We start from the raw sequence: 25173 nt of genomic DNA, 5'->3' as shown, positions 1-25173 counted from the left end.
TTACCTGCATGTCCCAATTTCCCCTTCACATCAAGGGTACCTCAGGTTCGTGGTGCAAAACTGTCATCAGTTTCAGACGCTGCCGTTTGGATTGTCCACGGCACCTCGGGTCTTTACCAAGGTAATGGCCGAAATGATGATTCTTCTGCGAAGAAGAGGCGTATTAATTATCCCTTACTTGGACGATCTCCTGATAAGGGCAAGGTCCAGAGAACAGCTGGAGGACGGAGTAGCACTAACCCGACTAGTGCTGCAACAACACGGGTGGATTCTGAATTTTCCAAAATCTCAGTTGACCCCGACGACACGTCTGCTGTTCCTGGGAATGATTCTGGACACGGTTCAGAAAAAGGTGTTTCTTCCGGAGGAGAAAGCCAGGGAGTTATCCGAACTTGTCAGGAACCTCCTAAAACCAGGGAAAGTGTCTGTGCATCAATGCACAAGAGTCCTGGGAAAGATGGTGGCTTCTTACGAAGCGATTCCATTCGGCAGATTCCACGCACGAACTTTTCAGTGGGATCTGCTGGACAAATGGTCCGGATCACATCTGCAGATGCATCAGCGGATAACCTTATCGCCACAGACAAGGGTGTCTCTTCTGTGGTGGTTGCAGAGTGCTCATCTGTTAGAGGGCCGCAGATTCGGCATACAGGACTGGGTCCTGGTGACCACGGATGCCAGTCTGAGAGGCTGGGGAGCGGTCACACAGGGAAGAAACTTCCAGGGAGTATGGTCAAGCCTGGAGATGTCTCTTCACATAAATATACTGGAGCTAAGAGCGATTTACAATGCTCTAAGTCTGGCAAAACCCCTGCTTCAGGGTCAGCCGGTGTTGATCCAGTCGGACAACATCACGGCAGTCGCCCACGTAAACAGACAGGGCGGCACAAGAAGCAGGACAGCAATGGCAGAAGCTGCAAGGATTCTTCTCTGGGCGGAAGATCATGTGATAGTACTGTCAGCAGTATTCATTCCGGGAGTGGACAACTGGGAAGCAGACTTCCTCAGCAGACACGATCTACACCCGGGAGAGTGGGGACTTCATCCAGAAGTCTTCCACATGATTGTGAACCGTTGGGAAAAACCAATGGTGGATATGATGGCGTCCCGCCTCAACAAAAAACTGGACAGGTATTGCGCCAGGTCAAGAGACCCTCAGGCAATAGCTGTGGACGCTCTGGTAACACCGTGGGTGTTCCAGTCAGTGTATGTGTTCCCTCCTCTGCCTCTCATACCAAAAGTACTGAGAATTATACGGCAAAAGGGAGTAAGAATGATACTAGTGGCTCCGGATTGGCCAAGAAGAACTTGGTACCCGGAACTTCAAGAGATGCTCACGGAGGATCCGTGGCCTCTACCTCTAATACGGGACCTGCTTCAGCAGGGACCGTGTCTATTCCAAGACTTACCGCGGCTGCGTTTGACGGCATGGCGGTTGAACGCCGAATTCTAAGGGAAAAAGGCATTCCGGAAGAGGTCTATGGGCCTCAAATTGGGGTCCATTAAGTTTCAAATTTCGGCCCTGTCGATTTTCTTCCAGAAAGAATTGGCTTCAGTTCCTGAAGTCCAGACTTTTGTAAAAGGAGTACTACATATACAGCCCCCGGTTGTGCCCCCAGTGGCACCGTGGGATCTTAATGTAGTCTTGGATTTTCTCAAATCCCATTGGTTTGAGCCGCTCAAATCGGTGGAGTTGAAGTATCTTACATGGAAAGTAACCATGCTACTGGCCCTGGCTTCAGCCAGGAGAGTATCAGAATTGGCGGCTTTATCATATAAGAGCCCATATCTGATTTTCCATACGGACAGGGCAGAACTGCGGACGCGTCCTCATTTTCTGCCTAAGGTGGTGTCAGCGTTTCACCTGAACCAGCCTATTGTGGTGCCTGCGGCTACTAACGATTTGGAGGATTCCAAGTTGTTGGACGTGGTCCGGGCATTGAAAATATATATTTCAAGAACGGCGGGAGTCAGAAAGTCTGACTCACTGTTTTATATTGTATGCACCCAACAAGATGGGTGCTCCTGCTTCTAAGCAGACGATTGCTCGTTGGATTTGTAGCACAATTCAACTTGCACATTCTGTGGCAGGCTTGCCACAACCTAAATCTGTTAAGGCCCATTCCACAAGGAAAGTGGGCTCATCCTGGGCGGCTGCCCGGGGGGTCTCGGCATTACAACTCTGCCGAGCTGCTACTTGGTCAGGGGCAAACACGTTTGCAAAATTCTACAAATTTGATACCCTGGCTGAGGAGGACCTTGAGTTCTCTCATTCGGTGCTGCAGAGTCATCCGCACTCTCCCGCCCGTTTGGGAGCTTTGGTATAATCTCCATGGTCCTGACGGAGTCTCCAGCATCCACTTAGGACGTTAGAGAAAATAAGAATTTACTTACCGATAATTCTATTTCTCGTAGTCCGTAGTGGATGCTGGGCGCCCATCCCAAGTGCGGATTGTCTGCAATACTTGTACATAGTTATTGTTACAAACAAATTCGGGTTGTTATTGTTGTGAGCCGTCTGTTCAGAGGCTCCTACGTTTGTCATACTGTTAACTGGGTTCAGATCACAAGTTATACGGTGTGATTGGTGTGGCTGGTATGAGTCTTACCCGGGATTCAATATCCTTCCTTATTGTGTACGCTCGTCCGGGCACAGTATCCTAACTGAGGCTTGGAGGAGGGTCATAGGGGGAGGAGCCAGTACACACCACCTAATCCTAAAGCTTTATTTTTGTGCCCTGTCTCCTGCGGAGCCGCTATTCCCCATGGTCCTGACGGAGTCCCCAGCATCCACTACGGACTACGAGAAATAGAATTATCGGTAAGTAAATTCTTATTTTTTAATCAGGACAGACACACCCCTGGAAAAGGAGAAATGAGAGGCATGGTAAGCCCATCCCACCCAAGCCCGTCGTAGAGATAACAACCTATTTCCCTCTAAGTGGGTCTCGCTGAGACATGCAATATCCGGGTCATATTTCCTAATCATATTTAAAACTAAAGAGCGTTTGATTTTATTATTCAAACCTCAGATATTCCATGCCAGAAATTTCAGATTAATCATGACCCCAGATGAGCTCTATGTGCCACACGGATAGACATCTCTCCGAATATATCTGAGAATCAACATTAAGAGCATCAGCAACAAATATCATATACAAGCCCTGCGTTATAAGCCATATCGTCCGATACATTAAGCATACTCCTACTTCTTGTACAAGAAGATACACAGATATGAAAAATAGCAAACTAAAGAAAGAAAACAAAAAATAGTAAGAGGAGCCGCAACGGTCAGCTTCCCAACTATCCCTCCCCTCCCGGTACACCACCCCGAACACCGGCATACTTATATCCCAAACAGCCAACCCCAACTACCAAAAACTAAGAAGGAAAAAACAAAAAAATCCTAGATTCTCAGCCAAAACTTTTTAAGCAAAACCACTCAAAAGTGAAAAGTCTTGAGCCACCAAAGCAAAGTGGGGGCTCCCCGAACTATGGTCGTCTCCTCCGGTAGTCAAGATCCCAGCATCTTCAATGCAGGGAGTCAGTCTGGAGCCAGCTGACTAGCACCCAGCACAAATCTGTCCAGCCATTGGGCCGCCTCTCTAGGAGGATTAAAGAACTTGGTCTCCCCATCCGCCACAACCCGAAGCTGAGAGGGAAACAGCATGGAGTATGAGAGGTTGAGGTCTCGGAGATGTCGTTTAATAGGCATAAACTGGGCTCGGTCTTTCTGGACGTCTGCAGCAAAGTCTGGGAAAGCCGACACCCTGACTCCATTACGGACAAGCGGTCCCTTTGTACGACCTAGGCGGAGAACCGAGTCACGATCCTTATAATGCAGGAATTTGGCTATGAAGGTGCGAGGAGGGGCACCAGGAGGTAGAGGACGAGATGGTATCCTATGTGCACGCTCCACCGTGAATTGGGCCGTAAAGGATTCAGCGCCACACGTCTCTTTAAGCCAAGATTCGAGAAAGTCCTCCGGTTGAGAGCCCTCCTCTCTCTCAGGCAGGCCCACAAATCTTACATTGTTTCTACGTAGCCGACCCTCCATGTCTAGAAGCTTGGTTTGGAGGGAGCAAACCTGCTGGGTTACCGCGGACACGGATTGTTTGAGGGGGCCACACATATCTTCCAAGTTGGAGACGTGTGTCTCCGCCTCACCCACTCTCTCACGAATACGCTGAACATCTTGTCTGAGTAAGGAAAGATCGCGCTGCACCTTCTCCATCTTATCGGAAATACGCTGTTCACTGCCCGCTATAGCCTCCAGCACCTGCTGAATAGACTGCGCAACTGATGCTGTTGGGGAGTTGGCAGTAGACGCAGAGGGGGAGCATGAGTGTGTTGGAGAGGCTCCCTGAGGAGGAGCCAGCGACACCTTGGGGTTGGGTTGCCTAGCAAACCTCTCCAGTTTGGCCGCAGCCGCATGCTGGCCGTCTCTAACCATGTTGAACAAGAAGCAGTTACAAAACCCCCCCGATTGGGTCTCAATATAGAAGTGCAATCAGAAGGCGGCAACAGCGAGCTTGTATGTATTCAGTACCGGTAAAGCAGCCGTGTCCGATCTTTAGGTCAATATATCAATGGAGAGGAAAGCACAGGCAGTGTGTAAAAGTAAAAATAAAGGAAATATTGAGGCTATAATATCTTGCAGCAAACTTCCAGGAGGCAGAGTCAGTGTTGGTAGGTAATATACTGTGAGATAGTAGTGCAGTACAGCAATACAGGCAGCTCTAGGCCATATGCAGCCCCTGCAGGTTAGAAGGTCAGAGCTGTGCAGTGAGGCTGTGTGTGGAGCTGCACCCAAAATGGCCGCCAGGTTCACAGGCACTTCTCCCCTTCCCCAGGAGTACCTGCCTTCTTCTTCCAGCCAACAAGTTGTGGGCCACAGTCAGCCAGGCGCAGGAGGGATATCAGTGTCCGTTAAGGATTGTTTTGCAAAGAAGCAAAAGAAAGGCTGTTTGGTATGTCTCTCTGGGGCACACTTTATTTTAAATTAACTGGATGGTGAAGTTATGAAACCGTGATATATGATGTATTAAAACTTAACTTTTAATATATTCCACAGACGAAAAAATTAAATACTACAAGATTAATTAACAAATTAGCCATATAAGAAAAAATCTCGCTGCTTAAATCAGCAAAATAGGTTAAAACAAGTATTAAATAGCATATATAGATGACGATATAGTGATATGTCACTCGCTTATTTAGAAGTGGGTGACAGGAAGTTTGTCTATACACCCACTGTATTTTAAGCGAGTATTACGGTTAGACATTTGTCCAGTGCGAAAATAGAATTCCTTGTTATCTCTATCAATTTATGATTGGATATACACATGTATATTTCATATGAGAGATACAAGAGAAAACCGGCTTATATTACCGGACTCCTATTAGAGTGGTCAGCTGAAATGCGTATTCTGCAATGTGTAGCTTGCAAATAAGTTTTGCTGATCAATGAAAGGTATGTACCCTAATGGGACTACAGTACCCAGTATTCCCAGAAGGTCACCCTTTCTGGTACTGACCGGGCCCAGTGCTGCTTGGCTTCCAAGATCAGACGAGATCGGGCAGGTCCAGCATGGTATGACTGTAGAAAATATGGTAAATACCTCTCAGCATAGAAAATGGCTGCTACTCTTAGCAGGTTGAGGTTCCGTGATCAGGTATGTCAAGTTCTCAATGGCCTATTATTGGCCCTAAGGGAAGACCCCTGTGGTTTTAAGGGGGACCAAAATGTGGAGAGATTATTCACTAATGAAATCCTCCACGTTGGAATTGTGGTGAGGAACACATATAAGAATCACCTCGGACGAATTAAGGTGAGACAATTGTAGTAATAGTATGTCAAAAATTAATGTGATGGGATTATAGTAGAAAGTCTTGCGGAATACCATAAGCAGCACCCTATCTCATTGTAACGAGATGTGGCTAATTTAAATAATTTCCACAGTATAGCTAAGTATAATGTGAATAATGATTCATGTATCAATATGACAATGCCCTTAGAATACACCACTAGGGCTGCAAAGGCAGCTGACTATACAATCATATAAACAAATTCCTTCCAAAAACAATTGTATCTGTCTGCATTGAGACACAGTGCTGCCCAGACATTGTTATGCAACATCTTATGTCAATTTGTTTATATGATTGTATAGTCAGCTGCCTTTGCAGCCCTAGTGGTGTATTCTAAGGGCATTGTCATATTGATACATGAATCATTATTCACATTATACTTAGCTATACTGTGGAAATTATTTAAATTAGCCACATCTCGTTACAATGAGATAGGGTGCTGCTTATGGTATTCCGCAAGACTTTCTACTATAATCCCATCACATTAATTTTTGACATACTATTACTACAATTGTCTCGCCTTAATTCGTCCGAGGTGATTCTTATATGTGTTCCTCACCACAATTCCAACGTGGAGGATTTCATTAGTGAATAATCTCTCCACATTTTGGTCCCCCTTAAAACCACGGGGGTCTTCCCTTAGGGCCAATAATAGGCCATTGAGAACTTGACATACCTGATCACGGAACCTCAACCTGCTAAGTGTAGCAGCCATTTTCTATGCTGAGAGGTATTTACCATATTTTCTACAGTCATACCATGCTGGACCTGCCCGATCTCGTCTGATCTTGGAAGCCAAGCAGCACTGGGCCCGGTCAGTACCAGAAAGGGTGACCTTCTGGGAATACTGGGTACTGTAGTCTCATTAGGGTACATACCTTTCATTGATCAGCAAAACTTATTTGCAAGCTACACATTGCAGAATACGCATTTCAGCTGACCACTCTAATAGGAGTCCGGTAATATAAAAGCCGGTTTTCTCTTGTATCTCTCATATGAAATATACATGTGTATATTCAATCATAAATTGATAGAGATAACAAGGATTTCTATTTTCGCACTGGACAAATGTCTAACCGTAATACTCGCTTAAAATACAGTGGGTGTATAGACAAACTTCCTGTCACCCACTTCTAAATAAGCGAGTGACATATCACTATATCGTCATCTATATATGCTATTTCTCTGACGTCCTAGTGGATGCTGGGAACTCCGTAAGGACCATGGGGAATAGCGGCTCCGCAGGAGACTGGGCACAAAAGTAAAGCTTTAGGACTACCTGGTGTGCACTGGCTCCTCCCCCTATGACCCTCCTCCAAGCCTCAGTTAGATTTTTGTGCCCGGCCGAGAAGGGTGCATTCTAGGAGGCTCTCCTGAGTTTCTTAGTAAAAGTTTAGTTTTAGGTTTTTTATTTTCAGTGAGACCTGCTGGCAACAGGCTCACTGCATCGAGGGACTAAGGGGAGAAGAAGCGAACCTGCCTGCTTGCAGCCAGCTTGGGCTTCTTGGCTACTGGACACCATTAGCTCCAGAGGGACCGAACACAGGCCCTGCCTCGGAGTCCGGTCCCAGAGCCGCGCCGCCGGCCCCCTTACAGAGCCAGAAGCAAGAAGAGGTCCGGAAAATCGGCGGCAGAAGACATCAGTCTTCACCAAGGTAGCGCACAGCACTGCAGCTGTGCGCCATTGCTCCTCAGGCACACTTCACACTCCGGTCACTGAGGGTGCAGGGCGCTGGGGGGGGGGGGGGCGCCCTGAGCAGCAATAGAAACACCTTGGCTGGCGAAAATACATCACATATAACCCCCAGGGCTATATGGATGTATTTTAACCCCTGCCAGAATACAGCAAAAAGCGGGAGAAAATTCCGCCGAGAAGGGGGCGGAGCCTATCTCCTCAGCACACGGGCGCCATTTTCCCTCACAGCTTCGCTGGAAGGACGTCTCCCTGACTCTACCCTGCAGTCCTGCACTACAGAAAAGGGTAAAACAAGAGAGGGGGGCACTAATTAGGCGCAGTATAAATAAAACAGCAGCTATAAGGGGAAAAACACTTCTATAAGGTTATCCCTGTATATATATAGAGCTCTGGTGTGTGCTGGCATACTCTCCCTCTGTCTCCCCAAAGGGATAGTGGGGTCCTGTCCTCTATCAGAGCATTCCCTGGGTGTATGCTGTGTGTCGGTACGATTGTGTCGACATGTATGAGGAGGAAAATGGTGTGGAGGCGGAGCAATTGCCTGTAATGGAGATGTCACCCCCTAGGGAGTCGACACCTAAATGGCTGAGCTTATGGAAGGAATTACGTGACAGTGTCAGCTCTTTACAAAAGACGGTTGATGACACGAGACAGCCGGCTACTCAGCTCGTGCCTGTCTAGGCGTCTCAAAAGCCATCAGGGGCTCTAAAACGCCCGTTACCTCAGATGGCAGATACAGACGCCGACACGGATACGGACTCCAGTGTCGACGATGAAGAGACGAATGTGACTTCCAATAGGGCCACACGTTACATGATTGATGCTATGAAAAATGTTTTACATATTTCTGATAATACAAGTACCACTAAAAAGGGTATTATGTTGGTGAGAAAAAAACTGCCTGTAGTTTTTCCTGCATCTGAGGAATTAAATGAAGTGTGTGATGAAGCGTGGGTTTCCCCCGATAAAAAACTGATAATTCCTAAAAGGTTATTAGCATCATACCCCTTCCCGCCAGAGGATAGGGCATGTTGGGAAACACCCCCTAAGGTGGATAAAGCGCTCACACGTTTGTCAAAACAGGTGGCACTACCGTCTCCTGATAGGGCCGCCCTTAAGGAACCTGCTGACAGAAAGCAGGAGAATATCCTAAAATGTATATACACTCACACGGGTGTTATACTGCGACCAGCAATCGCCTCAGCCTGGATGTGCAGTGCTGGGGTGGCTTGGTCGAATTCCCTGACTGACAATATTGATACCCTGGATAGGGACAGTATATTACTGACTATAGAGCATTTGAAAGATGCATTTCTATATATGCGGGATGCACAGAGGGATATTTGCCGACTGGCATCAAGAGTAAGTGCGCTGTCCATTTCTGCCAGAAGAGGGTTATGGACGAGGCAGTGGTCAGGTGATGCTGATTCCAAAAGGCATATGGAAGTATTGCCTTACAAAGGGGAGGCGTTATTTGGGGTAGGTCTATCAGACCTGGTGGCCATGGCAACTGCTGGGAAATCCACATTTTTACCCCAGGTAGCCTCTCAACATAAGAAGACGCCGTATTATCAGGCGCAGTCCTTTCGGCCCCATAAGGGCAAGCGGGCAAAAGGCTCCTCATTTCTGCCCCGTGGCAGAGGGAGAGGAAAAAGGTTGCAGCAAACAGCCAGTTCCCAGGAACAGAAGCCCTCTCCCGTTTCTGCCAAGTCCTCAGCATGATGCTGGGGCTTTACAAGCGGACTCAGGCACTCCCCTAAAGTCTGCTTTACCGACGTCTCCCTCCGACAGGGAGGCGGTATTGGAAGCCATTCACAAGCTGTATTCCCAGCAGGTGATAATCAAGATACCCCTCCTGCAACAGGGACAGGGGTATTATTCCACGCTGTTTGTGGTACCAAAGCCGGACGGCTCGGTGAGACCTATTTTAAATCTGAAATCCTTGAACACTTACATACACAGGTTCAAATTCAAGATGGAGTCACTCAGAGCGGTGATTGCGAACTTGGAAGAAGGGGATTATATGGTATCTTTGGACATCAAGGAGGCTTACCTCCATGTCCCAATTTACCCTTCTCACCAAGGATACCTCAGGTTTGTGGTACAGAACTGTCACTATCAGTTTCAGACGCTGCCGTTTGGTTTGTCCACGGCACCCCGGGTCTTTACCAAGGTAACGGCCGAAATGATGATACTCCTTCGAAGGAAGGGAGTTTTAGTTATCCCATACTTGGACGATCTCCTGATAAGGGCAAGATCCAGGGAACAATTGGTAGTCGGGGTAGCACTATCTCATGTAGTGTTGCGGCAGCACGGTTGGATTCTCAATATTCCAAAATCGCAGCTGATCCCGACGACACGCCTTCTATTCCTAGGGATGATCCTGGACACAGTCCAGAAAAAGGTGTTTCTCCCGGAGGAGAAAGCCAGGGAGTTATCCGAACTAGTCAGAAACCTCCTAAAACCAGGCCAAGTGTCAGTGCATCAATGCACAAGGGTCCTGGGAAAAATGGTGGCTTCCTACGAAGCAATCCCTTTCGGCAGATTCCACGCAAGAACTTTCCAGTGGGACCTGCTGGACAAATGGTCCGGATCGCATCTTCAGATGCATCAGCGGATAACCCTGTCACCAAAGACAAGGGTGTCTCTCCTGTGGTAGTTGCAGAGTGCTCATCTTCTAGAGGGCCGCAGATTCGGCATTCAGGACTGGGTCCTGGTGACCACGGATGCCAGCCTGCGAGGCTGGGGAGCAGTCACACAGGGAAGAAATTTCCAGGGCTTGTGGTCAAGCCTGGAGACATCACTTCACATAAATATCCTGGAGCTGAGGGCCATTTACAATGCCCTAAGCCAAGCAAGACCTCTGCTTCAAGGTCAGCTGGTGCTGATCCAGTCGGACAACATCACGGCAGTCGCCCACGTGAACAGACAGGGCGGCACAAGAAGCAGGAGGGCAATGGCAGAAGCTGCAAGGATTCTTCGCTGGGGAAAATCATGTAATAGCACTGTCAGCAGTGTTCATTCCGGGAGTGGACAACTGGGAAGCAGACTTCCTCAGCAGGCACGACCTCCACCCGGGAGAGTGGGGACTTCACCCAGAAGTCTTCCACATGATTGTAAACCGTTGGAAAAAACCAAAGGTGGACATGATGGCGTCCCGCCTCAACAAAAAATTGGACAGGTATTGCGCCAGGTCAAGGGACCCTCAGGCAATAGCTGTGGACGCTCTGGTAACACCATGGGTGTACCAGTCAGTGTATGTGTTTCCCTCCTCTGCCTCTCATACCCAAGGTACTGAGAATTATAAGACGGAGAGGAGTAAGAACGATACTCGTGGCTCCGGATTGGCCAAGAAGGACTTGGTACCCGGAACTTCAAGAGATGCTCACAGAGGACCCGTGGCCTCTACCTCTAAGAAGGGACCTGCTCCAGCAAGGACCCTGTCTGTTCCAAGACTTACCGCGGCTGCGTTTGACGGCATGGCGTTTGAACGCCGGATCCTGAAGGAAAAAGGCATTCCGGAAGAAGTAATTCCTACCCTGATCAAAGCCAGGAAGGATGTGACCGCAAAGCATTATCACCGCATTTGGCGGAAATATGTTGCGTGGTGCGAGGCCAGGAAGGCCCCAACGGAGGAATTTCAACTGGGTCGATTCCTGCATTTCCTGCAAACAGGAGTGTCTATGGGCCTAAAATTAGGATCCATTAAGGTTCAGATTTCGGCCCTGTCGATTTTCTTCCAGAAAGAACTGTCTTCAGTTCCTGAAGTTTCAGACGTTGTCAAGGGGGTGCTGCATATACAGCCTCCTTTTGTGCCTCCAGTGGCACCTTGGGATCTCAATGTAGTTTTGGGGTTCCTAAAATCACATTGGTTTGAACCGCTTAAATCTGTGGATTTGAAATATCTAACATGGAAAGTGCTCATGCTGTTGGCCCTGGCTTCGGCCAAGCGCGTGTCAGAATTGGCGGCTTTATCTTATAAAAGCCCTTACCTGTTTTTTCATACGGACAGGGCAGAATTGAGGACTCGTCCACGATTTCTCCCTAAGGTGGTTTCAGCGTTTCACCTGAACCAGCCTATTGTGGTACCTGCGGCTACTAGGGACTTGGAGGACTCCAAGTTGCTGGACGATGTCAGGGCCCTGAAAATATGTTTCCAGGACGGCTGGAGTCAGAAAATCTGACTCCCTGTTTATCCTGTATGCACCCAACAAGCTGGGTGCTCCTGCTTCTAAGCAGACTATTGCTCGTTGGATTTGTAGTACAATTCAGCTTGCACATTCTGTGGCAGGCCTGCCACAGCCAAAATCTGTAAAAGCCCATTCCACAAGGAAGGGGGCTCATCTTGGGCGGCTGCCCGAGGGGTCTCGGCTTTACAACTTTGCCGAGCAGCTACTTGGTCAGGGGCAAACACGTTTGTTAAATTCTACAAATTTGATACTCTGGCTGAGGAGGACCTGGAGTTCTCTCATTCGGTGCTGCAGAGTCATCCGCACTCTCCCGCCCGTTTGGGAGCTTTGGTATAATCCCCATGGTCCTTACGGAGTTCCCAGCATCCACTAGGACGTCGGAGAAAATAAGAATTTTCTTACCGATAATTCTATTTCTCGTAGTCCGTAGTGGATGCTGGGCGCCCATCCCAAGTGCGGATTGTCTGCAATACTTGTACATAGTTATTGTTAACTAAATCGGGTTATTGTTGTTGTGAGCCATCTTTCCAGAGGCTCCTCTGTTATCATGCTGTTAACTGGGTTCAGATCACAAGTTGTACGGTGTGATTGGTGTGGCTGGTATGAGTCTTACCCGGGATTCAAAATCCTTCCTTATTGTGTACGCTCGTCCGGGCACAGTATCCTAACTGAGGCTTGGAGGAGGGTCATTGGGGGAGGAGCCAGTGCACACCAGGTAGTCCTAAAGCTTTACTTTTGTGCCCAGTCTCCTGCGGAGCCGCTATTTCCCATGGTCCTTACGGAGTTCCCAGCATCCACTACGGACTACGAGAAATAGAATTATCGGTAAGTAAATTCTTATTTTAATACTTGTTTTAACCTATTTTGCTGATTTAAGCAGCGAGATTTTTTCTTATATGGCTAATTTGTTAATTAATTAATCTTGTAGTATTTAATTTTTTCGTCTGTGGAATATATTAAAAGTTAAGTTTTAATACATCATATATCACTGTTTCATAACTTCACCATCCAGTTAATTTAAAATAAAGTGTGCCCCAGAGAGACATACCAAACAGCCTTTCTTTTGATTCTTTGCAAAACAATCCTTAACAGTTTCTTCTGAAATAATGTCCGGGAGCACCGCAAACCCTGTTCTGCCCCAAAAGCTTTTTTAGGCAAAATGGGCAGCTTTACGTTGGTTTAAATTCTAATTTCTTATTTCATCGGTATCACAATTCTGTATCAAGTAATGTACAATCTGGTCCAGTGCAGACTCCAAAAAACCCCACCCAGTATGGGATATCAGTGTCCCCCAAGGCGTCTCCTGCAGTCAGACAGCGCCTCCCGCCTGCCAGTGAGGCTCCGGGAGACGCACGGCCGGGAGCAGCAAAATCCAGGCCGGGGATCCGGAGGAGGCACAGGCCGCAAAGCCGGAAGTCGTCCGCCGCGGTCAGCCAGCGCACGGAGACCGCGGACGAGTGTGCCCGCCGCTGCCCAGAGGTGAGGGGGGACCAGCACTGGGAGGCAGACACTCCGGAGGGGCTCAAGATGTGTACAGGAGCTATGTAATCGGGGAGCTCCCGGGATCTGCTGCCTACACCTTCGCCGCCGTGGCCACACCCTCCCCGAGGAATCTTATTTTAATATAAAAAAGAGATCCTCAGCCACTTTTCCTGTGTCAAAGGAACTAAATACCCTGTTTGAAGAACCGTGGGTTAATATGGATAGGATCCCTAAAAGGATGCTATCATATTTTCCTTTTCCTCCTGAGGATAGGAAAAAATGTGAAAATCAACCGATAGTGGATGCATCAGTATCCAGGCTGTCACGAAAGATTGTATTTCCTGTCCCGGTACAACCTCCCTGAAAGACGTGACTGATCGTAAAATTGAGACCACAATCAAATCCTTGTATACAGCTGCAGGAGTGACCCAGAGACCCACTATAGCATGTGGGTGGATTACAAGAGTCATTGCCAAATGATCAGGTATCCTTATTGAGGGGTTAGATACATTACCTCAAGGGGAGATTATTTAACTTGTAACATATACATGACTCTACGAACTTTATGGTGGAAGACATCAAAGAAATAGGCTTGCTTAATGCACGCACTACAGCTATGGCAGTGTCAGCATGCAAGGACTTATGGCTATGCCAATGGACTGCTGATGCGTATTCCAGGAAAGAAGTGGAAGGCCTAGACAAATGGATGAACTAGACAAATGGATTTGAACTAGACAAATGGATCTCCAAAGCTACTGCAGGTAAGTCCACATATCTTCCTTCTGCAGCTCCCCCAGCTAGGAGGGCTTACTCAGGTCCCAATTTACAGTCCTTTTGGACTGCCAAGTTTAGGGACCACCAGAGGTAAACCATGCAATCCAGCAACTGCCGGTTCACAGGAACAGGGCTCCAGCTCTGCTTCCTCAAAACCTTTTGCATGACTGTGGATGCCTGGAAGACTGGCAGATGGGAGCCTGACTAAAATTCTTCAGTCACATCTGGGCAAGTTCGTGTCAGGATCCCTGGGTCTTATTTCCCAGGGCTACTGACTGGAGTTCCAGGAGCTCCCACCTCACAGATTGTTCAAATCAGGCTTACCAGTTTCACAAGAAGCAAGTATAACTTGATAAAGCTAAATATTTATCTTACTTAAAACCCTTTAAGAGGTCTAAGAACACTGCACGCTATTGACGTATGTAATACCGAAAGGGTACGCACGTTGCGTAGCAATCGCTTAGCCGTAGTCGAGACGCTCAAGCGTCACGTTCGCTCACGGCCAAGAGATCACAGGCAGGCACGCTATTGGCTGCCGACTAACGTAATGGTTCGCTATTAGCGTAGCGGACGCTCGGGACCACAAGGAGATCACCAGCGGCGCAGACGCTCACAATGTTAAACCTTTATAACTATACCATAAACAATGTACTTATACTGTAAATCCTTGCGTAGTGATAAGATGAGAATGCAACACTGTGTAAGCGGGTTTACACTAAAGCTGTTTGAGCGATAGAGACGCTCCTATTACTCACTGCAATATAATGAACACACAATACCGGTCTAAGGGTCTAACGCCTTTTAAGGAAATGAATGAACGTTCAAAAAGAATAATACAATACAAGTCATACACTACCAATATAACATAGACTACCTAACCAGATAACTACACAGGAAATACAATATCAGTACAATAACTATATAAGAGAAACGAGAGAGAAAGAGAAGAGAGAGAGAGAGAGAGATATGGCTCACAATAACAAGAAAGACAATATGATTGCGGAGAAAACTTACGCACAAGGGGAACGATCGCATGCGCCTCTGGATATCCAGCTCCCGATTATCAGCAATGAGAACCGTTGAAGAGTGAGAGCTGGATATGATCGGCTTGTCTATTTATGCCCCACACACAATACAATTCAATGGTCCCTACAATCTCATTGTTCATTGGACACAGGAATTCGTCTTCGCATTATAACAAAAGGTCATAGGTTGATTCATACAGGTGGGCTGTGACTATTTCCAACTGCTCAGGTGGGTGGGAAACTAGGTTTCCCGCCGCATGGATAAGTAAGTGCAAATAATAGTAAAAGTACATAAACTTCTTATGTCCATAACTATTCGCACGAGCGATTAATCCGCTTCAAACCAACACCGGAATATTGCTAATTAAATACTCTTCCGATGGATACTAAACACCACTGTATAATCCTTGTCTGACCCTTCATATCAAACAAAGAGGGATCTCTCTGTCTATGAGCATGCTACCTTAACTAAACTTTCAGATTCTATCAAAGGGACCATAATCTACAAAATACATTATATGGTTAAAATATATATCGATTGAGTCGCCCGCTAGACGCACATAAACTTTACCGTAAATGCGCACACTGTGCGCCCGTGGGTGCACGCAACAGCGAGTATGCGCACGCACGGCAGGGCTCATGAACGTGCAACAGGCACTCGCATGAGGTGCAAATATGGCAGTGTGCATCATGATATTTTTCTGACTTTGACAGTCCACCCTTTGGCAGTCACCAATAACTGCCACTTTCTAAAACATTTCAAAAAGAGAAAAATATATGTCATGTGTAAATATTTCTATGGTTGGGTAGGGGAGGAGAGGAGAAGGTAGGAAAAGGGTATGACCTAGTGAGATAGCAGAAGCATGTGTGTATGAATCCATGTTTGGGGGGTCATGTATCATCGTGCCGTACGTGTTTTAAATCAAGCTTCGAGGTATTGCGAAGTATACATTCGAATTCCTTCTTATCCCGTGGTACGGGTCTGTGGATGGGCTGTCAAACTTTACCGAGCTCTCTTCGGCTTTTGGTTGCAACAAAATGGGGGATCACATTTTAGTTGATGATACATGAATGGGGGAATATGTGAATGCTGATATCTGTGCCGGTATTCCCTATCGACTATGTGTGTAATTACCTGAAGGTTGTAGAGATGAAGATAAGACACAATTATGGTAAATGCAGTGGTTTTCTATGTCAGGTTAATGAACATTTGTCGGTTGAAGTCTTGTTCGGTGTCTGTTGAATGCAGTCTTCTTTGGGCTTTTGCCAAAAGGTGTGGGCAAAAAGCTTTGTCAATGTCCATAGACTTACAAAAGTGTTGGGCTAGCATAATTTTAAAATTTCTAGGGAAACTGGGGGTCTATGGCATAGTTCATCAAATATCTGTGTATAAGGTTGGCAAAACTTCTTCTTTAATCCATCAGTTGTCTGTATACAGGGTCATCAAATTCCTCGTCAAAAGTGGGTCTTTTTACCTTGGAAAAACCGGAAAAACAGGTGAAAGAAACGGACCGTATAATCGCATTTTCATCACATCATTGTTTCTACAGTTGGGTCATAAATCAAATCCATTGGAATTACAATTTCCTCACTCCTTAGACTCTTTACCCTGGTACTACGTTTGCACTTCATTAAAGCCTGACCGCATCTAAATATCAAGCCAATCGTTATGACAACACCTAAGATACATATGAGAAACTTCCCTACATCCATTATGACTCCTTGAGCCCATTCTCCCAAACCAGAGAACCAATTTCGCGGGTTCAACCATGACACCCAACCAGTCAGCTCATTACCCACAGCAGCAAGGGTGAGATTGTGTCTCCTGCGAAATTCCCACTTTAATTGGAGAATATCGTCCATCTTTTGGTCTATGACCTCGACCGGATCCTCGGTACTATTTGTTATATATGTGCAGCATTTCACGCCGTACTGCGTTGCCAGTGTGACAAAATATCCACCTGTCACTGCCGTGAGATAATTGAGAACCATTCTATGCTGAACCAGTTCTGTTTTATAAGCTTGAAGCTCTCTTCCAGTATACCTAAAAGTGTCATCATACATTTCTGTGATATTGTCTAACAAATTTGCGAGCGCAGATATGTATTTATAATTCAACACTCCTCTGGCGGTGCGAGTGATGTCTAACGCAAGTAGAAACTGAATCCCGGTGGATTCATGGATCATGTCAGAGGCCGGATGCTCTGTTCTTTCTATCAGGTGCCGTTTAACTACGTGCTCGTAATGAGTATGAGTATAAGGAGCTTGGGCACCACGGTGTATATCTTTCATTTTGGCATGTGATACAGTCATTACTTCAGGCAGTACTTTTCCAATATAACACAATCCTTCAGAGTTTGGGGCAAGCCACTTATACGCCTTCCTCCCGCATATGAAATATGCATCATCGGGGAGAACATATGGGACGGAGTAGGACATAACCATATTACACATCTTCCATGTGAAATCTCCTAACCCTAATTCTCCCATCTGTCTGGTACACGTATCAGTTTGTACGATATGTGCACAGTATCCTGGTGATACCTCTCCAACTCTCGTAATCCTACTTCCTAGGGTATACCTATATCGGAAAGATTTTTCTCTACTGGCTATGTGGCGTATAAGCTCTGTATCTGTCGGCATTCTATCTGCTCTATATGAAAAGGTCATGGTTTGGTTACTCCATGACACGTCCCAATTTCCCGGCTTTCGGGGATTGGAAATGTTAAAACATATTAGGGATCTATCCACATGATATTGGTGGAGCTTCAAACTAGGAGGACTGGAGATATTAAACCTCCTGTCCACTGGTCTCCCACCCTTTAGCTCGAGTACCTCCCCTACCGTTAAAGGAAATGGTACTAGTCCTGATTTGCTATGACCTTGAGGTACTTGTGAGCATACCCAACAATCTGTTTGATTTAACACACTACCCACTAAGGAGTGATAGTCACTCAAGGGGTGCCGGTCCATGTGGATATTAAAACTGGATTGGCATTTCTTGATGCACCCATCCTCAACTACATTGTCACAGAGCCTACAGATAAAGTTTTCTTCAGCTAACAATCCTTCACAATTCCTTCTATTGTCAATGCTATCGGATCGTTTTCTGATACTCACCTTTACTTGTTGGTTAAGTTGTTCTTGGAAAACTACGCCTCCATCTTTGTCATCAGAACCCATTCCAGAACCTTTCTCGACCTCCATGGTACTCTCGCCGGAACAGACTGCTCTGGTCAACATCATGGTCAACAGGAAAATCCGGATCACAGTCTCTTGGGGCAAGTCCATAATGGGACGAATGAACCCAAGTCTCTCTCTCGGCAACCTTCAATGCTGTAGTGCTAGTCAATAAGACTTGGTATGGTCCTTCCCATCTGTCAATAAGGCAACCTGAGCGTAGAAAATTCCGTATCATTACATAATCCCCAGGTTCAATGTCATGACAATTACTATCTGGTAAATCAGGAATCACCAACTTCAAATTATCATTTTGATTCCTTAGCTGTTTGCTCATGTTAATCAAGTACTTTACAGTCACTTCATTGTTACACTTCAAATCATCCTGAGGATTAATCATAACATGCGGTTGTCGACCAAACAAGATTTCAAAGGGAGACCGATTAAGAGGGGACCTGGGAGTGGTTCTGATGCTGTACAGTACTATGGGTAAAGCTTCTGGCCATGTCAATCCTGTTTCTGCCATAACTTTACTCAGTTTATTTTTAATAGTGCTGTTCACTCTTTCCACCTTCGCACTCGCCTGTGGACGGTATGGAGTGTGCAGCTTGCTATCAATTCCCATCAACTTACACATTCCTTGAAAGACATCACCTGTAAAATGGGTACCCCTATCACTTTCGATAATTCTAGGGATACCATATCTACATACAAATTCCTGCACAATTTTCTTAGCAGTGAACATAGCGGTATTTGTGGCCGCCGGAAATGCTTCGACCCAATTTGAGAATACATCTATACAAACAAGTACATATTTCAAATTTCGACAAGGGGGTAATTGAATAAAGTCAATCTGTATTACCTGAAAAGGGCCGCCTGTAGGTGGGATATGCGATGGTTCTGTTGGTATTGCCTTTCCGATATTCTTTCTCAAGCAGGTAAGGCATGACATTGCTCTCTTACCTGCATGAGATGAAAATCCTGGGGCGCACCAATATGCTCTTACCAACTTGCACATTCCCTCCTTGCCCAGATGAGTCAGCCCGTGTGCTGCCTCAGCTAAACATGGAAGATATGCTCTGGGGGCCACTGGTTTACCCTGTCCATCTGTCCAGAGTCCTGAGGACTCCTGGCCATATCCCTTTGCCTTCCAGACTGCCTTTTCCTGTGTGGAACACAAATTTTGCATCTCACACAACTTCTGTGTGTTGATGGTATTGAATACCATCAGTTGTGTGGTGTCTGTCTGTCTGGGGGTACCAGCTGCTAACTTAGCAGCTTCGTCTGCTCGGCTGTTACCAAGTGATACTGGGTCCTGGCTATATGTGTGTGCTTTACACTTGATAACAGCCACTCTGTCGGGTTCCTGTATCGCTGTTAGAAGCCTTTTTATGTGAGCTGCATGCGCTACCGGTGTACCAGCTGCCGTCATGAAATTTCTGAGGCGCCATAGGGCTCCGAAATCATGGACTACCCCGAATGCGTATCTAGAGTCGGTGTAGATATTGGCTGATTTGCCCTTAGCCAATTCACATGCTCTGGTTAGGGCGACCAGTTCAGCAACCTGGGCTGAGTGAGGTGGGCCTAGCGGTTCTGCTTCTATGGTGCCTTGGTCATCTACGACTGCGTATCCAGTACACAAGTCTCCCGAGTCTGACTGTCTGTGACAACTACCATCCGTGTAGAAGGTAAGATCTACATCTTCCAGTGGGTTGTCACTGATGTCAGGCCTTGCGGTAAAATTTTGGGTCAAATATTCCATACAAACATGTGTGTCCTCCTTTGTATTAAATTCTCCTTCCCCACCACTCTCATCCTCCACCCTTTGTGCCTGTCCAGGCACACCTGGGAGATATGTTGCAGGATTTAATGCACTGCATCTCCTTATGGTGATGTTTACGGGGGCCATTAGTGCCAATTCCCATCTTGTAAACCGCGCTGATGAGACGTGTCTGGTTTGGGCAGAATTTAGCAAGGCTGACACTGCATGTGGTGTATGAATTGTGAGGTTGTGACCTAGCACTACATCTTCACTTTTCGTTACTAGCAATGCTATCGCAGCAACGCTTCGCAAACATGTGGGGAGGGATCGCGCTACCGTATCTAGCTGAGCGCTGTAGTATGCTACCGGCCTGCTGGCATCACCGTGCTTTTGGGTTAGGACGCCTGCCGCGCAACCAGCACTTTCTGTTCCGTACAGCTCAAAGGGTTTCCCATAGTTTGGCATACCTAATGCTGGCGCCTGCGTTAGGCACTGTTTAAGTCTCTCAAATGCCATCTCGGATTCGTCTGTATGCGAAATCCGATCAGGTTTGTTTGAGGAGACCATCTCCTGCAAAGGTAATGCTAGAATGGAAAATCCTGGGATCCAGTTACGGCAATACCCACACATTCCTAAAAACGTTCTGATCTGTTGCTGGGTTTGTGGCAGAGTCATGTCTCTAATTGCTTGAATTCTATCAGCGGTCAGGTGTCTCAGTCCTTGTGTTAGACAGTGTCCCAAATATTTTACTTTAGTTTGGCATAATTGCAACTTGTCTTTGGAAACCTTGTGTCCTGTGTCTGAAAGATGAAACAGGAGCTGTTTCGTATCCTTCAGGGATGCTTCCAATGAATCTGAACACAGTAGTAAATCATCCACGTACTGTATCAATACTGATCCACTCTCTGGTTGGAAAGACTGTAAACAATCATGCAAAGCCTGAGAAAATATACTTGGACTATCTATGAAACCTTGTGGTAATCGAGTTCATGTGTATTGGACTCCTCTGTATGTAAATGCAAACAAATATTGGCTGTCAGGGTGCAGAGGTACCGAAAAGAAAGCGGAGCAGAGGTCAATAACAGTGAAAAATTTCGCAGTGGGAGGGATTTGCATAAGGATGACAGCTGGATTTGGCACTACGGGGAACTGACTCTCAACTATTTTGTTAATCCCCCTTAGATCCTGCACTAGCCTTTAACCCCTCCCCCCACTCTTTTTAACAGGGAAGATGGGACTATTGGCTGTGCTGGATGTTCTTACCAGAATGCCCTGTTGTAGCAAGCGCTCTATTACTGGGTATACTCCTAACTCCACCTCTGGCTTCAGAGGGTATTGTGGGATTTTTGGAGCTATCCTACCATCTTTTACTTGCACAACTACTGGAGCTACGTTTGCCATCAATCCAGTGTCTTGTCCGTCTTTAGTCCACAGTGACTCTGGTATCTGGGATGTCATTTCTTCTACTTGGGATGGAGTCCTATTTGTCATAATGGTATGTGACATTAATTTTGATGGGGAGTCTAACATGTCTCGCACTTCCTGAGCGTGATTCTCAGGTATGTCCAAGAATACACCTTCAGGAGTACAATAAATGACGCACCCCATTTTACACAATAAGTCTCTTCCCAGGAGATTTGTTGGTGCCGATGCAGCCAGCAAAAAGGAATGCTTGGTATGTAAAGGCCCTATTGTAATCTCGGCTGGTTTGCTAACAGGGTAATGCTGGACTACTCCCTTTACTCCCATGGCTGGAATTGTCTTACCAGTGGTTCTCATGCCCACTGTCGAATTTATCACTGATTTGGCCGCCCCCGTATCTACAAGAAAGTTTAATGATTTACCAGCTACATTAATTGCAATTTCGGGTTCACTTCCAAGACTTGCAATCAATTTTACTGGCTGCAGATTACAGGTATGGCCACACCCCTATTGGGTATGGTGACCTCCCTGAATCCCGCTGGCAGCAACTACTTGTGAAGGGGTTAAATGGGAACTACCAGAGGCTTGCCAGTCCCTGTTCGGGGGGTATCTTTTTGTTTCCCCTGCATGTGGCTCATAACTCCGTTTCTGCGGACCCTGCTCCCAATGTCGTGTGTCGTGTCGTTGTCTAGGGGGTTGATAAGACTTTTGTATGTTTCTCGATTTACAGTCTCGTGCAAAGTGTCCCTCTCTATGACAGAAATAACAGGTTACCACATTTGACTTACCCACAGGGTTTGGTGATCTATACAAAGGCTGCCTTGTGGTCAGGGCCTGTATACTTACGGCCATTAACTTATCATCTTGTAATTCCCTGTGTCTGGTGATATTCCGATCGTGATCCACAGCTGCCTCTCTCAAAGTAGCCACCGACAGACCTCGCCAACATGGTTGCGTTGTCTGTACCCTTGTCTTTAATGCCTCTTTTAAACCATCCATTAGTACAGATACTGCTACTTCTCGATGGTTTATGTTTGTTTTAATGTCCTCTATGCCTGTGTATTTTGCCATATCTAGTAATGCCCTGTGAAAATATTCTGCAGCAGTTTCTGACTCTTTTTGTTTAATGGAGAAAATCTTGTTCCATTTAACTACAGCTGGAAAATACTCCTTTAACTGTAAACTTATCCTTTTTACATTGTCTTTGTTGTACACATCTGTAAGAGGTACATCCTGATCCAATCCACAGTCAGCTAAAAATTGAGCCGAGTCGACATTGGAGGGTAAACAAACCCTCAGCAATACCTGCCAGTCTTTGTTATTGGGCTCTAAAGTGTTCCCTAGGTCTCTGATGTATTTCTGGCTAGCCACTTAGTCTTTCCTAGGGTCAGGGAATTCAGACACTATGGTTCTTAATTCCATTCGGGAAAATGGGCTGTACATGGCAATGTTCCTAACAGGAGTGACTCCTGACGTGTCAGTTTTCCCATTTGGCACTGCTATTACCCTAACAGGACTTAATATAGCGACATCATTCTGTGTAGATTCTACAGCCTGTGGGGAAATGGTTTCAGCATAGTGTATGGTGCCGTACTTACCCGTAGATACGACCTCACCTGTCCCTCCGCTAGGGGGCTTTGTTACTAATCTTAAGGGTTGGGCCGTGCCTACTGTTTCTGATATGGTGGCTGCTAGAGAGAGCGCCGATATTGTTGCCGATTCGTCCTCTTGATCACACTCCTGGGGAAAGTTCAAAACAGGGTACAACTTGCACGGGTTAATACTTGCATTGGTTAACTTATTAACATTTACACAGTTGCTAAGTGTTTGTTTGTTACACCCTAATGCGTCATTCTCCGCAACCAATTTCTCTCCTGATATGTATGGTGGCGGCGGGGCCGTGGCTATCAGTTTCTTGATAGGATTAGATCCCGCCGCCTGAGCCAATCCTCTCTGTATTTCACCCTCCTGTTGCCATAACTGCAAATAATCATAATGTTTGATTCGTCTCTTTGTTGATTTAATGAGACATATCCTCCTCCTTAGATTTTGTAACACTTCTGGGCTAAAGCTGCCTACTCTTGGGAACTTCTCCCCGTCATGTGCAGTCATTCTCTCCCATTCATCACATAAAACCTCTGTGTGTGAACCGTATTTTTCACACATTACGTACCTTGCCGACCCGATTGGTCGGTTTACTGAATCAACCCGAACCGAGGTTGATCGCCCCCTACCTGAACAATTGGCCCCCATACCTGTAGGTGTTGCTTTCACCACCTCTGACCTTCAATCAGGGTCTTCAGCGAACCCTTACAAAAACCAAAATGTTCAAGATAGGCTGACGGTGGCGGTTTACCGAGTACCCCACTCACTCGCCCACGCCGACCAATACGACCTACACACTGCCCTAGTGCTGGCGTACTCGACCCAGGGCCCCTATGAACCTTCGTTTACTGGAACATGTGAGTGTGATCCGCAGAGCGTTAACCCTTTCCAGTAACTGTTGGTTGTTGGATAATTCCTGAGTGACCAGCGAACTTCCCTTTAGAAAATAAAAAAATTACACAAATCACGTCAGAATGTACAAATAGCGTTTATGACCCGTTTCGTACACAAATGGTACTGGGTCAAATTACTAACTAATGCACACAATTACGTGCGGTACAATCGTTCAGCACATAAGCAACTAATCTTATGTGCGGAGCGACCAGTGGAATCGAAAATTGCGGCTGCGAATTCCTTCAGCATGAGCTTTATTGGCCTATATGGGTTCTGCACCAACCCCCTGGGTTGTGCTCTTTTCTCTATTTATAGCGGACTTCCTTGTCTGCTGTACTTAGATCTCCTGGTCTGTTCTGGACCTCCTGGTCTGTGCTACAGTATGACCTCCTGGTCTGCTATACTCTAATGCTCAGATTTTTATGTTTAACAGGGGATGCCTCCCTTGCCACCATGCACGTCACTTACATGTATGTACCCTGCGAGAACTCGACTTCTTGTGGTTCAACCTCAAAAAATTGTATAAACTTATATATGCAAACACTCACTCACCACATGTACACTTTTGTTTCTATTTCTATTTCTGCGCAGAAATTTTCTTTCCTTTAGACCAGATGTGTTGTAAATTTGGAGAAGGATCTGTTAAATTAAATTTCAGACACTAAAATTGACTTGCGCTATTTATCGCGTTGCCACCTTTTCGCCTGTTACAATAACACTAGCGTGTGATTTGAGTTACGTGGGCGTACCCGGACGCTCCGTTGCGTAATATACGCTGCGTGCGTCGGCCTTTGAGTTGCGTACGCAAGTCTCACCCTTTGTTAGAGACACGTGTACACAAAGCAAATATCCACCGTAACACAATTTTACACGTTTATCAATGTAGATGATCCTCGATCATCTACCGAACACCACACCAATCTCTCCTTGTATCTTTAGGTAGAGCTGCGTGCGTGCTTTGCAATTTATCCCTTTGTATTACTTTTATACTGTAACTATGAAATAGCGACAAATCTCTTAGCACGTTTATCAATTATAAAATGGCAAACAGGAGAGTGATATATGAAAATACACGAATGAAAAGAAATGCAGATATATGCGTGCGTGCGTACGCAAGACAGAAATAAACAGTTTTAAAAGACACCAGCGTTTTGTTCTTACCTCCTGTTCCGGATTCCTTCAGCACCCTTTACTAAGCGAAGCAGACGCTTATCCAGACAGCACTACGAGGAATATGATCTCCCGCCCTTTGCTGATGGATAATGTCTGCTGAAA

General features: G+C 46.2%; 1 protein-coding gene and 2 pseudogenes across 2 annotated transcripts in view; 2 read left to right on the top strand and 1 right to left on the bottom strand.

Annotated features, from left to right (window-relative positions):
• TRIO (trio Rho guanine nucleotide exchange factor) overlaps positions 1 to 25173 on the top strand; it is a 1426902-nt gene that overhangs the window by 703468 nt on the left and 698261 nt on the right. The window lies entirely within an intron of this gene.
• On the bottom strand, positions 5489 to 5607 carry LOC134931122 (5S ribosomal RNA; annotated as a pseudogene).
• On the top strand, positions 6613 to 6731 carry LOC134931406 (5S ribosomal RNA; annotated as a pseudogene).

Source organism: Pseudophryne corroboree, chromosome 5, assembly GCF_028390025.1.
Source record: "Pseudophryne corroboree isolate aPseCor3 chromosome 5, aPseCor3.hap2, whole genome shotgun sequence".
Taxonomy (NCBI): domain Eukaryota; kingdom Metazoa; phylum Chordata; class Amphibia; order Anura; family Myobatrachidae; genus Pseudophryne; species Pseudophryne corroboree.
This window is presented reverse-complemented; position numbering and strand designations above follow the sequence as displayed.